Raw genomic sequence first — 13711 nt, 5'->3', positions numbered from 1 at the left:
TCTGACTTACTTTTTTCCATACCGATTCTTCTTGTTGAGGGAAATGCTACACTGGCATTGTTCATAAGACACAGCCCAGCTTCCTAGTGTTATTAGGCTGATTATCATTAGTATGTTTCAATTGTTCCCAGCATAAGGTGGGGTGGGTTCTCAGCTTCAATGATCATAGCCTATTGTTAGCCACATAAATCAACCCCATGACTGAGGGAGGTTGCAGTCTTGGATGGAAATTTAGCTCATTGCTCTGATTCAGCTTGAGTAACTTTAAAAGAAAATTCATATATATGGCCATGGCCAGAGCAAGTAGTATTTTTTTTTTGTCTCTTGTCTTTTTAGGGCAGCACCTGTGGCATATGGAGGTTCCCAGGCTAAGGGTCGAATCAGGGCTGAAGCTGCCAGCCTACACCACCACAATGCAGGATCCAATCTGCATCTGCGACCTACACCACAGCTCACAACAACGCCAGATCCTTAACCCACTGAGAAAGGCCAGGGACTGAACCTGTGTCCTCATGGATCCTAGTCAGGTTCGTTAACCACTGACGGGAACTCCCAGAGCAAGTATGATTGATGGGCCAAGTGAGGGAGTCCCATCCAGTCATATCAATAGTGACCCAAATAGAACTATAAAGTCTTATTCTAGAATAAATTTCCTAAGGGCCATCCAGCTAGAGCCTTGGAATGGAGAAATCCACCAAGGTAATTCAGAAATAATACATATAGGTAATTGACCATAAACCTGATAGTCGGATTAATTTTTAAATTCTGTATAACATTGTGCTCATGGTAAAAAAAAAAACAAAAAACAAAACTTTTGATTCATTGTCCACAAAATTAAGAAAACATTGTAAATAATCATGTGGGTCGTGTCCTACATTTGGGATGGCTGTCGACTTCTAACGTCATCCTCTCCTGATGTGAGTGCAGTTTCTCCTCTGCTTGAGCATCGTCTAAAGGTGACTTTGAGGTCAGCAGGTCTGTCTATAGACCAGCCCAGTGCAGGGGCTCTTTCACAGTGGGAAATATTAATCCAAGAGTCAATTCCCTTTAGTTTTATTGCACATGAACTAATTAAGAATATCTGATAAAGGTCCTTCCATCTGACTTAAAGGTAGTCTTGTTTTGCTTTGTTTTCTTTTGTTTTAAGGGCCTCACCCACAGCATATGGAGGTTCCCAGGCTAGGGGTTGAATCAGAGTTGTGGCTGCTGGCCTATGCCACAGCCACAGCAACACAGGATCTGAGCTATGTCTGCGACCTACACCATAGCTCAGGACAATGCCAGATCCTTAACCCACTGAGCAAGACCAGGAATCGAACCCTCATCCTCATGGATACTAGCCACCATGAGAACTCCAACTTAAAGATAGTCTTTAAACTATGCCTTTTCCAGCGCACATAATCTCCTGTTTGCAGGTCCTAAGATCTCTGATCTTCATCCAAAGATAGATTACAGTGATGAGCTTCAGAAACAAGCCTAGAATGTCCTTTTAATAATTCAATTTAACTTTATAATAAGAATTCCCATAGTGGCTCAGCAGGTTAAGAACCCAACATAGTGCCCATGAGGATGCGGGTTCCATCCCTGGCCTTGCTCAATCGGTTAAGGATCTGGCATTGTGGCAAGCTGCAGCATAGGTCACAAATTCAGCTCAGAACTGGCATTGCTGTGGCTGGGGTATAAGCTGGCAGCTGCTGCTCCAATTCAACCTCTTGCCTGGGAACTTGCATATGCCACAAGTGGGGCCATAAAAAGGAAAAGAAAAAAGAAAAGGAAGTTTACAATAACGTAAATAGTAATGAAGAGCCATTCAGGAAGTGAGTCTTAGACAATTAAATAGCACTAGAATTTAATAACCACAAAGGTACATTGCACAATTTTTTCTTTCTAAAATTACCCTCATTTCCACCAAACATTGCCAAATTAAGACTAATTTGTTTGTAAAATCTATCCGGTTTCAGTAAACTTGGCCTGATTATTTCCATAAAGGTATTTGATCCTTCAAGTTCTTTGAAAAGTTTGCTTTCTTGGAACTTTTTATAAAGAATCTCAGATTGAATTTTTTTAAAGGCTTCTCAAGTCCAGGAAAGCCATGCTAAGGACAATAGATTCCGCCTGCAATATATATTAATTTGGATGAAATCCTCTTTTCCCAAGATTCTCAAAATATCTTGAGATCCCTGCACCTGTCAGGAGGTGGCATTCTTTATTCACTTGCTAAGGGTACTGGGAACCTAAGAGTTTCCAATCTCTGGAGAGATTAGGCAGAGAGAAAAGAGAAATGTTTCATTCTACTTACAAAGGTATAACTTACCACGTTGTTGTGTCATAATTAACTTGAGGGGAATGGTTTCCTTATATCTGGAAAACACAGATTAAAAGCCAGTAATATTTCAGACAAAAACCATAAAAATTAGAACCTTACTCACCTTCACTCAGTCTTATGTAACTAATCCTTGATCTCCTATTCATAGTATTATAAAGACATCAGGGTTTACGCTAGATTCTTTCATTTCTTCCTTTTTTTTTTTTTTTTTTTTTTGTCTTTTTAGGGCTGCACCAGTGGCATATGGAGGTTCCCAGGCTAGGGGTCTAATCGGAGCTGTAGCCACCGGCCTACGCCACAGCCACAGCCACAGCAACTCGGGATCCGAGCCACATCTGTGACCTACACCACAGCTCACAGCAACGCCAGACCCTTAACCCACTGAGTGAAGCCAGGGATCGAACCCGAATCTTCATGAATGCTAGTTGGGTTCGTTAATCGCTGAGCCACGATGGGAACTCCAATATTCTTTAACTTCTTACCCAGTGGTATGAACTGAAAGTTATCAGAAATGTGTACTTGTCAGAAAGTCCTTTCTGTGAATATTCTTTAAGATGGAGCATTTTGCAAAGGCATCAGAGTGAAATAATAACTGTCTATGAATGACAAAAGACTTAAGAAGGCAGAGTTAAAGATCTGATGACCGTACAATTGACGCATAAACAGGGCTACTGCTGTGATATACAACATTTTTAGGTAATTACTAGAATTGTGACCAATAACATTTTACCAGGACATATCAGATCCTTAAGAATTCCATATAATGGCTAAAATATCTATATTAATAACATTTACCCATACAATATAACCTAGGAATATTAATCATTCATTTGACAATAATTCCAAGGTAATTTTAAATAGATTAATATCTCTTTTTGGGATGTTTCAGGGGTCCTTTGAAGCATCCCAAATTTACACATATTAGGTAATCAAAATCAAGAATTTAATTTGGAAAGTTTGCCACAAAAATAGCAAAAAGGTTTTAAAACACTTGGTCAAATAGTATCATAGGTCACTGTGAAACAATATTTATTCACTTAATCAAAGTGACAAAAGAGTTCAAAGGCAAATATAGAAAATTAGAACAAGTTACCAGCTAAAGGTAGGAAACTTCATAGTCTGTTACCAAAAGCAGTTCAATATTTTAAGAAAATGTGTCCTTTTAACAGAGAGAAAAACCAAATTCAGGTTTGCACTTTACCTTTAATATTGAAAACTCGATTAAATTTATTCTAATCTTAGTTCTGACCACGTAGAGAATAACATCTAAAGATGTTTTTCCTCCAAGAACCTTCTACAACTTTCTATGTCCATGTGAATTGGTCCCTTATTTTCTTTACTATTTAGAATAGCAGTTTTAAGACAAATTACTTTCTTTCCCTTTAACCAAATGCATTTCATTCCTCATGTCTTCCTTAACCAAAAACACACATCCTAACTTTCCTTGTGTACTGAAATGTTTCCCTTATCATTTCATATTTAAATTATTCTCATCTTAAAAATCTTAATTACTAGTGAAAACTCAGTAAGCAATTATGAACTTTTTTTTTTACTTTAGCATTGAGAAGGTTGGCAAACTTATGAATACTAATAATAATTTCTAAAAACATGTGCTTTCTTATAGAAAAATGTCTCGGGGTACCAAACATATTTATTAACAGTACATTAGTTTCTTTTTAAAAGAAAGCCAGCCGAGGGAGCGGCCCAAGAAATAGCAACAACAACAACAACAACAATAACAACAACAAAAAGACAAAAAAAAAAAGCCAGTGTTTAGCAAGTAGCGTTTCAGTATCTTATTTTATTTGGGAATGATCTAGATATTCAATAAACTGCCATCATTTAACTAAATTTAGCACAACTCTAAAATTTCAAGTTACCAAATATCTGGGGAGATTATTTTTAAGTGGACATTCTTAAAACATAATTATTCCTAAAAAGTTCACCTAAAAGCTCTTATCTCATTTACATTTAATCGACTTATAAAAAATTTCCTCATACAAAGTTATTTTTCCTGGTGACAAATTTGCAAAAGTTTTAAGATCTTATTTGATTTCTAGGAAACCCTAGGAACAATAAAATTATAATATCTATTGCTCTAGAGACATGTCTGTGTTAAGTTCATTTAAACCAACAAATGTAAACTACCTTTAATACTAAATATTAATTTAATACTGAGTTTTTCCCAGTTCTTGTGACCCTGAAATTCATTTGGGCTAAGTTTTATATATCTGAGAGTTTATATAAGCACTTAATTTCCTTTAAGCTAATTAAGTGGAGCTCATTTACAAATTAATTTTGATAGCACCGTCTGAAGGTAAAGACATACATTTATAATGTACACATAGACATATAGACAGATACAACCAGAAATCTCAGTTTCACTTTAAAATTTAGTCATGCATGAGTTTTACAATATAAAACTCACTAGATTATAAAAAATAATCAGAATAACCTAAATTTCTTTTTTTTCTTTTTTTGTTTTTTTTTGGCTTTTTAGGGCCACACCTGCAGCATAGGGAAGTTCCCAGGCTAGGGGTCGAATCAGAGCTGTGGCTGTTGGCCCACGCCACAGCCACAGCAACACAGGATCCCAGCTGCATCTGCAACCTACACCACAGCTCAAGGCAATGCCAGATCCTGAACCCACTGAGCAAGGCTAGGGATCAAACCCAAGTCCTCCTGGATACTAGTCAGGTTCATTAACAACTTAGCCACAATAGGAACTCCAGAATAGCCTAAATTGTATGTATGTATGTATGTATGTATTTGCTTTTTAGGGCTGCACCCACGGCATATGGAGATTCCAGGCTAGGGGTCCAATCAGAGCTACAGCTGCTGGCCTACACCACAGCCACAGCAACGTAAGATCCCAGCTGTGTCTGCAACCTACACCACAGCTCACGGCATCCCCAGATCTTTAACACACTGAGCAAGGCCAGGAATCGAACCCACAACCTCATGGTTCCTAGTCAGATTCGTTTCCGCTGCACCAGAGGGGAAATCCTAGCCTAAATTTTAAAAGGCCTCTTCCCTTCTTTTTTCTCAGTCTAAGGACTTAAAATGATCTAGAGCAGTGATGCTGAGAGCCCTAGAGATACATTTACGTCTCAAGGCGCAGGGAGAGAAAAGCAAGTTTTTCTAGAAAGACTTGTTCCCTCTGGGTCAGAATTCTGAGAAGATGTTTTACCAAGCCGGCTTTCTCTATCTTAACTGGGTATGCAATAAAAGAGCCCCATTTGGGCCATTTTAAAGGTGAGATTCCTTGTAATTCCCAATTAAGTAAGTATTTGTAATTCTAAGTTGTGGACTCACATAAACCTGGCTGGAGTGTTAGTTGGTGGTTGGCTTTCTGACATGCCTCATTTCTTTGTGGAGAAACTCTATTTCCCATTTTAAAGTTTAATTTTCTGGAGATAAAATTTACTAATGAAATTGTGTAGCGAGCCAATGTGCTACCTGTGAATTCCTATAGATGTCACCCTAGAGTCAGTTCAGGTCTCTCAGTGTCTCCTGCCATCTAAAACCACCATGGCTGCTTGAATCCCTGAATGATCAACATCCTTCCATGTGATCCCCAGACTAGCAAGTCTTTTCATTAATGAGTGGCTTTCCTTATGGGACCAATGCATGGTATGAGGACTCTGCCTCCACCATACCTGTATAAATTTCCCAGTTCCCTGAGAAAGCCAAAACCAACCTAGAGGAGTCTTATCCCTCAAATTCTGTTAAGGTAACCGAATTGAAGAAAGACATCAGGTCAGCCTTCTCTCTAGCCACCCAGCCCACTGCTCTGCGTCTTTCAGCTGAACACTTCCCAGCATCATTCAACCAGGTTTCCTAAGCATCTTTCCAAGAGGGGCAGGGGAGGAGCCTGTTCTATACCACCGAATAAAACTCCGCATCATTAATCAATAACTGGGAGAGCTGAGAACCAGGAGAGAGACTCATCCAAATTCATCTGGACTCTGAGGAGGCAGAGGGACTCAAGAGATCCTGCTGGCACCAAGGCTCCAGATCCTTGCAGAGAGTTAAGGTGAAGGACAGAAGTCTGCTCTGGGCATCCTTTGAGGTCATCAAAACTGTCAACTGGGGGGGGAAAAAAAAAAGTAATGCACAACATGAGAGCTCTAATTTCAGATTTATTGGGGGACGTATTGAGGACTATAGCCCAGGTGACAGCCTCTCGGACAGCTCTGAGGAGCTGTTCCAAAGAGCCAAGGTGGGAGGTCGGTGCACATATGATTTTGGTGAAGAGGGGATGCACTGAATAAGCGCACATCTTGGTAGAAGGATGCTGTTAGTCATGAGGAGCAGATGTCCCCGTTAAGGACTTTAGTGCTTTTCTAGGTATGAGAAGATGCAAAAAATCAGGTTCATAAAATTTGCTCCTAGAAACGTCTAAGTGTCTGAAGACCTGTTCTGTCAGTTTTCCTGGAACACAGTGTGTGTCATTCCTGACCTCCACCCTGACCTCCTTTCAGGGTGTATTAAGGTCAGCGACTGCAGCGGCTGGTGACTTCATCCTTGTAGAACCAGATGGTGAGGGACACTTGGTTGTTGTCATAACTCTGAATATAAAATTAGGGGGAAAAATGCACTGTTAATGAATCAAAAAAATGTACCGTTAATGAATAAAAAAAAAAATGTTTCTATCATTTTCTTTCCATTTTTTACGGTAATCCCTCACAGAACCACACATACTTTAGTTAGTCAAACCATCTCTCGCAGAAATCAAGTGCAAGATTACACGTGTTAGGGGCAAGTTTGTCCAGACACAGAGGAAAATAAGCACACAAAATGGAAGGGAACCAACACTTTACAAATTTTCACTACATGGCAGACAACTTATCACGATTGAATAAATATTATTTTTCCATTTATAGATGTGGAAACTTATGGACAGAAAAATAATTTCCCAGGAGTTCTCATTGTGGCTCAGCGGTAATGTACTCAACTAATGTCCATGAGGGTGAGGGTTCAATCCCTGGCCTCACTCTGTCAGATAAGGATCCAGCATTGCTGTGAGTGCCAGTGTAAGTCACAGACTCGGATTGGATCCTGCATTGCTGTGGATGTAGTGTAGGCTGGCAGTTGTAGCTTTGATTCAACCCCTAGCCTGGGACCTTCCATATGCTGCAGGAGCAGGGGCAGCCCTAAAAGCCAAAAAAAAAAAAAGAGAGAGAGAGAGAGAAATAATTTCTCAATACACATGTGTATAGACACTTAACCCAGGTCCATCAGACCATACATCCCAAGGTCTTAGCCATATTCAACATCACTGAGTAGGAAGAAGGGCTCTGGGTGCTTCTGGATCCGGTCTTGCCCACGAAATACATTCTTCACAGAAAAATGTTTGCAGTGATGGTGATTCCAAGATGATTTTATCCAGGTAGCTGGTTCAGCTTATTGAGAGCTCCTATTTCACATACACATGGGGTAAAATACATTTTAGGGGTTAGCTGGAGACACAGCTGCTGAAGAGTTAGCAGTGTTTTCTGGAGTCTTTTGGTGTGGTAACATTTATCCAGAGTTCTAAACTCTCTTATAAATAACATTTAGCGATATCTAATTATTGAACTTATTTTTAAACAGTACTTAAAAGATGTGGCTGTTGGTCAGGCCCTGGTCTGTTCTAGGACATTTTTGCCGCATACCCCAATAAAGCTAACATAAACATGACAATGAGCTAAACTGATTGGATTGCATACCACATTACGCAGTCTGTTGGCTAATGTGAGCAACCGGAAATGCCTGCCACAGCAATACTGTGCTGCTTGTGATTGATTAATCAATACCTCCTCACTTATAAAACCTTGGCAGTTGAAATCCTTACATTCTAGAGACAGGGGATATCTGAAATCATTTGTGCAAGCCTTTATCATGTTTGAGATGTGGAAAGAAGCTTAGGATGATTAAATAGAATGAACAAAATCAAATCATGATCATTTAGTACGTAATGTAGATCAAGGTTATGTTGAATTTCATACAACCAGAAAATAAACATTAATATCAGGAGAACTGAAAACTTAGAAATGCCAATGAGTTATGGGGTCTTTTTCCATTCTGTTTTGAATGATACTATGACTTTGCATTTAAAAAGATAATTATTCTCCAAAATAAGAAGGTCCCACTGATTACTAATGAGTATTTTAGATCTCTGTACAAAAACACTGTATTCTCTTAGAGCTCACAAAAATGATACACTTAGATTTACCCTTACAGAAAAAAGTAATCTTAAAAACTCCAATTCATACTGAGCATGGTTTGGTTAAGAATTGTCTAAGTTTTGATTGCCAAAAATATGGATACATTGTATATGCGATCCCAAGAATAAAGGTACTGTAGCTAAATCTGAAATAGGAATTTACTTTTAAAAGCCTTGTGGAGAATCACAAGATAATGTCATAAGTCCAGTTAGACAGCCAGCAATGAAATTTGAGACTGCTGGTATTATGACAAATCCTGTTTCAAACCTTGTTGACTTAGATTTACTTGCACAACCATAATTGGCCTAAGCAGGAAATAGGTATAATGTATATATACCTCTCTGACTTCATACTCTCTCCGCTTTCCTTCTTCCCACAGATAAAGCAGATAACTTCATCCTGCCCTGAGAACCAATAGTAAGTGATGATGTCTTTATTTTAAAGAACATCTTATTATGCCAATGTACTTTGCCTTATCGGTGGTAAAAATGATACATAGTAAGTGACTCTGTGGTTTTCAAGTCTGTTGATAACCTTTATTGAGGGTAATGATCTTAGGTTATTGTATACTCTTTTTAAACTAAGAAAGTAACATATAGCTCTATTAACAAAAAGTACTTTTGTCCAATTTAATATTTAAATGGTGTTTTTACCTTTCATTCTGAAAGAAGTAATATAGTTAATGCCCATGTCTTTGACTTTTGAAAACAATTATACTTGAGCTTCTTTTAATATAAAAATGAAAAACTATGGTTATATATGTGTGCATACTTCCATATTAATAATTTTACTAATAATAGCATATATGGATATGTGTTAATATAGACATTATTAAAATAAATATGGGAAGCTATTGCTAATAGTTTAAACCTACCAAAACAGAATAATAGCACTCATTTTGAGAGAAAAAATATTCTAAAGATTACCAACCTAAAATAAAATTTCCCCCATGAAACGTACTCAAACCAAAAAGAAATGACTTTTAGAATTTTTCCAATCAAAAGTCAATTTATTCAGGCATCTACATTTAAACAATTTAAATACATCATTTGCATATATTTTTATATAAGGAAGCAATTTCTATGTAAAACTTTATACTCCTTGGCAAATAAGAAGCGATCCTGGAAAATCAGATAAGGCGTCATGTAACAACATATTAATGACATGCGAGGAGTTATTTATTCATGGGAGAAGGTTACTTTAAAAATATTTTATTAATGATTTTCTCCTTTATGGCTAAACACCATCCAGGAAACTTAGAGAAAACATACTATTTTAGGGAAGATCTGGTGTTGCCTCTTCTGCTAGTTAAAACCCAAACCTAGAATGACTGGTTATATGACTAACCCGCTGGAAGAGAATCAAAGAGAATTAAACTGATTTCAAGTTCCAAGCCCGGGAGCTACTCTACAACGCGGGGGCGTTTATCTCAGATTTGTAAGAGGATGAGATAAATTGTGAGGAGGAGTGTCAGAACTCCTATTTGAAAATACTGCATCCGATACAATTTTCCGAGCTGTGATTAGTGTATAAGTGTGTCTATAGGTATAAGGTACATACTAGACACACATGTGTTAATACTTTGAACAGCATCTTTTCTAGTCCATTTACATTCTCTTTTTTGGGGGGTGAGGGTTTTGAGACCAAAATATCTGGGCTTCTCCTGCAGATCTTCTGCTTGCAAGTTTATAACATTTCATATCAATCAGTGATCTGATCCCATCTATAAACTGGAGTATTGAGTAACAGCATCTACTGTGTGGATTGTTCTGAGTTTCAGTATAAAGAATAACACAGTTCTTAATACAAAAGACAGCATCAGCATACAAGGGCATTTATTAGATATGACTTACTCAGGGCAAAGGAGTATGGCTGTGAAAAGTTGTATGGAAATTATTTTCTCTATACATGTAATCCCTCTACATTCACCTTTATAGGTAATTCTTTAAAGGATCTGGTTATATTTTTCTCTATATAGTGAACTAGTTTTCCCAACACCATATGCTAGATAATCTGTTCTCGCACCCCCCCTTTTTTTTTTATATATTGCCTTGTTTGGTCTCTTAAACATACTACTTACCTCCACTGGCTCCATTAGCCTCTTCCTACAATAATATCAAATTTTTTGTCAGCGTAAGTTTGAAGTCTATCTTAAAAACTAATATGAAAATATATCCAAATTAATTCTTTTTATAATAGGTCTACATAGCTATTCAGAGCCCAATCAGAATTTTTATTCAAATGATAAAGAATTTTTATATTAGTTTGATTAGGTAGATATCTTTATTATATCACCACTTAAGGACATGGAAATTTCTCAATTTATAGGGATCTTTTTTTGTGTACTTTTCTAGGTTTTAAAAGTTTTTCTCGGAGTTCCCGTCGTGGCTCAGTGGTTAACGAATCCGACTAGGAACCATGAGGTTGGGGGTTCAGTCTCTGGCCTTGCTCAGTGGGTTAAGGATCCGGCGTTGCCATGAGCGGTGGTGTAGGTCAAAGACACGGCTTGGATCCCGAGTTGCTGTGGCTCTGGCGTAGGCCAGTGGCTACAGCTCTGATTAGGCTGCTAGCCTGGGAACCTCGATATGCCGTGGGAGCGGCCCAAGAAATGGCAAAAAGACCAAAAAAAAAAAAAAAAGTTTTTCTCTAAGAGTTCCCCTTATGGTACAGGGTTAAGAATCCAACTGCAGTGGCTGAGGTCACTGCAAAGGTACAGATTTGATCCCCAGCCCAGTGCAGTGGGTTAAAGGATCTAGCATTGCTGCCGCTGTAACATAGGTCACAGCTGTGGCTTGGATTCACTCCCGTGGCCCAGGAATTTCCACATGTCATGGGTCTGGCCATACTAAGAAAGAAGAATTTCTCTAACAAAGATTTTTTTTTACTCTTGGTTATTTCATAGATATTCTTTTGTCGTTGTGACTTTTAGGAGTGGTATCTTTATTTCAAATTTTACCTCCCTGAAAAAATATACCCAGGCTTATTTTCTAGTTGAGTATAGCCGGTATAGGGCAATGGTGCTTTTTGTAGGTTGACCTTGCATCTAGAAAACTTGTTAATTATGGTGTGTTCACTAAATAGATGATCATACCATCTGAAAGTAGTAACATTATGTCTTTTCTTATAAAACCTTACAAATATTTTTTTCCTTTCCTCTGACTTAGATCAGGATCTCCCCAAAACCATGTTGAACAACAGCAGAAACATTAGCCACTCTTTTCTTGCTCCCAATATTAAATAAGCATGCCTAGAATGTCTCCAATAAAAGGAATATCTGCTATAGATAGTTAATAATATCTTGTCATTACCAGTATTAATGACCACATCTATACTATTGGGGGGGCTATAAGTAGGCATTGAATTTAATAGCATATTTTTTGCCACATGATTTTCTTTAGCCCATGACCAATATATTCTCTCTCTCTCTCTCTTTTTTTTTTTTTTTTTTGTCAGTTTTAGAGCCACACTGCGTCATATGGAGGTTCCCAGGCTAGGGGTCGAATCAGAGCTGTAGCTGCTGGCCTGCCCCACAGCCACAGCAACTCCATATCTGAGCTTTGCCTTCAACCTACACCACAGCTCATGGCAATGCCAGATCCTTAACCCACTGGGCAAGGCCAGGGATCGAACCCACGCCCTCTTGGATACTAATCAGTTTCGTTAACCACTGAGCCAAGACAGGAACTCCTGACCAATTTTCTAATTTTGAATTATCCTTGGAGTCCTAATATAAACTTTGCTCAATCATAATATTTTACATGCACTTTTGAAATTGGTGAGTCCACGTTAGGATTTTTGCATTTCATGTATGAAATGGGCCCCTGCATTACTTACTGTTATCCTTATCTGTCTTAGGAATCAGTCCCAGAATCATCTCCATTTGCTGCCACTCCTTAGTTTCCCCTTAGGAAGAAAGAGCAGTGGGAGGAAGGAGTCACATTAATTTATACTCACATAACCCCATGGGGTTGGATGGAATAGAGGCGAGATGGATATCACAATGCACAAGAGCCCACACATCTCTTCGTATCCAATGAAGGGTTTAAGTTTCCCTAATGCTATCTTGCTGATAGATGGCACCAGGATGGGTGCCTCATTCTGCTGCTGCACACTTTTGCAATAAAGGAGAAGCAAGGATTATCTGGAGGCAAGAGAAGAACTAAGAGACATGGCCATCACCACACCATCAGGCCAGCCCCAGGATGCAACCCCTTCCTTCACTTCACATCTACCACATACAAACACACACACACACACAGACACACATATGCATAATAGAGGTCATGAGAGGTCATGAGAGACCTTATTCTCCTCAGATTTTCTCCCTCTTTTTGATATGTCTCGGAAGCCATGATTCTCTTTTGCTTCCGTCATTCCTTCAAAGGTCATGTTGGGGTGACACAAGAAGCCTGCCTATTTTGACATCCTGCCTGGAATAGAAGCCTAAAAGACTTACTTTTACAATGGGCATTTTTATGACATCTCCCCTGAGGAACTAAGCAAATGTTCCTCAGTTTATAATTTGAAAACTCCTGTTTCCACAGAGTAGACTTTTTAGGCATGATCTGCCTGTGCAATTTTAATACATATAAGGTTTTTATCTGCTAATGTGCAGTGATATCATGTCCCTAGAGACAATAATTTATTTTCTTTTTCAAGCCAGTGGTGATCCTGACATCAATGTGAGGAAGAGATAATATTACAGTTTAATCATAACATACACATTTACACTTCAAAAAGACAACTTGCTCTGTTCTTTGTAATTAAATATCAGTAAGCCATCAGTACTTGAAATTAAAATCTTCGAAAACCCTGGATTTGGGGGGTTTTTTCCTAGTCACACTTAGGAGAAATTACTAATATCCTGAAAAGAACAATTGCAAAAGACAGAACGGAAAATCACATAAGCAGTGACGTGGTGACTTCCGCTTAGCAAAAGAGCTTTTTAAGGGAAATGAATTAGAAGGAATCTACAGTTTGATCCTCAGGAAAGAGCAGAGGACATGTAGAGCTACATGTCTTCAGAAACTGTCTCTGTTCTACGTCCAAGTAGACAACAGGAAGAGGCAGTTATTTTTCCTCATTCTATTGACTGCTTTCTGTGTGACTCTACCAAACAGAATTGCAAAATAACCATACTGACATGCACCTGCTATTTAAGGCAGCCCCTGAGGAA

At 38.4% G+C, this 13711-nt stretch overlaps 1 protein-coding gene and 1 long non-coding RNA gene across 3 annotated transcripts in view; one reads left to right on the top strand and one right to left on the bottom strand.

Moving 5' to 3' along the window:
* Positions 1–6463: 6463 nt before the first annotated feature.
* Positions 6464–13711, bottom strand: part of LOC125136455 (uncharacterized) — a 10983-nt gene continuing 3735 nt past the window's right edge. For both annotated transcript variants that reach the window (XR_007137191.1, XR_007137192.1), the window contains 2 exons: positions 12370–12438; positions 6464–6897 (listed from right to left, as the gene is read on the bottom strand). This is a non-coding gene — a long non-coding RNA (uncharacterized LOC125136455). The remainder of the gene's footprint in view (positions 6898–12369; positions 12439–13711) is intronic.
* The window catches only part of LOC125136454 (cysteine-rich secretory protein 3-like), a 27086-nt gene continuing 22264 nt past the window's right edge, over positions 8890–13711 (top strand). Inside the window, exon 1 of the mRNA XM_047797278.1 lies at positions 8890–8952. The gene's annotated coding sequence lies outside the window, so the exon portion shown is untranslated. The remainder of the gene's footprint in view (positions 8953–13711) is intronic.

Source organism: Phacochoerus africanus, chromosome 9 (genome assembly GCF_016906955.1).
Source record: "Phacochoerus africanus isolate WHEZ1 chromosome 9, ROS_Pafr_v1, whole genome shotgun sequence".
In the NCBI taxonomy this organism is placed as follows: Eukaryota; Metazoa; Chordata; class Mammalia; order Artiodactyla; family Suidae; genus Phacochoerus; species Phacochoerus africanus.
Note: the sequence above shows the minus strand (reverse complement) of the source record. Positions and strands in the feature narration are given on the sequence as shown.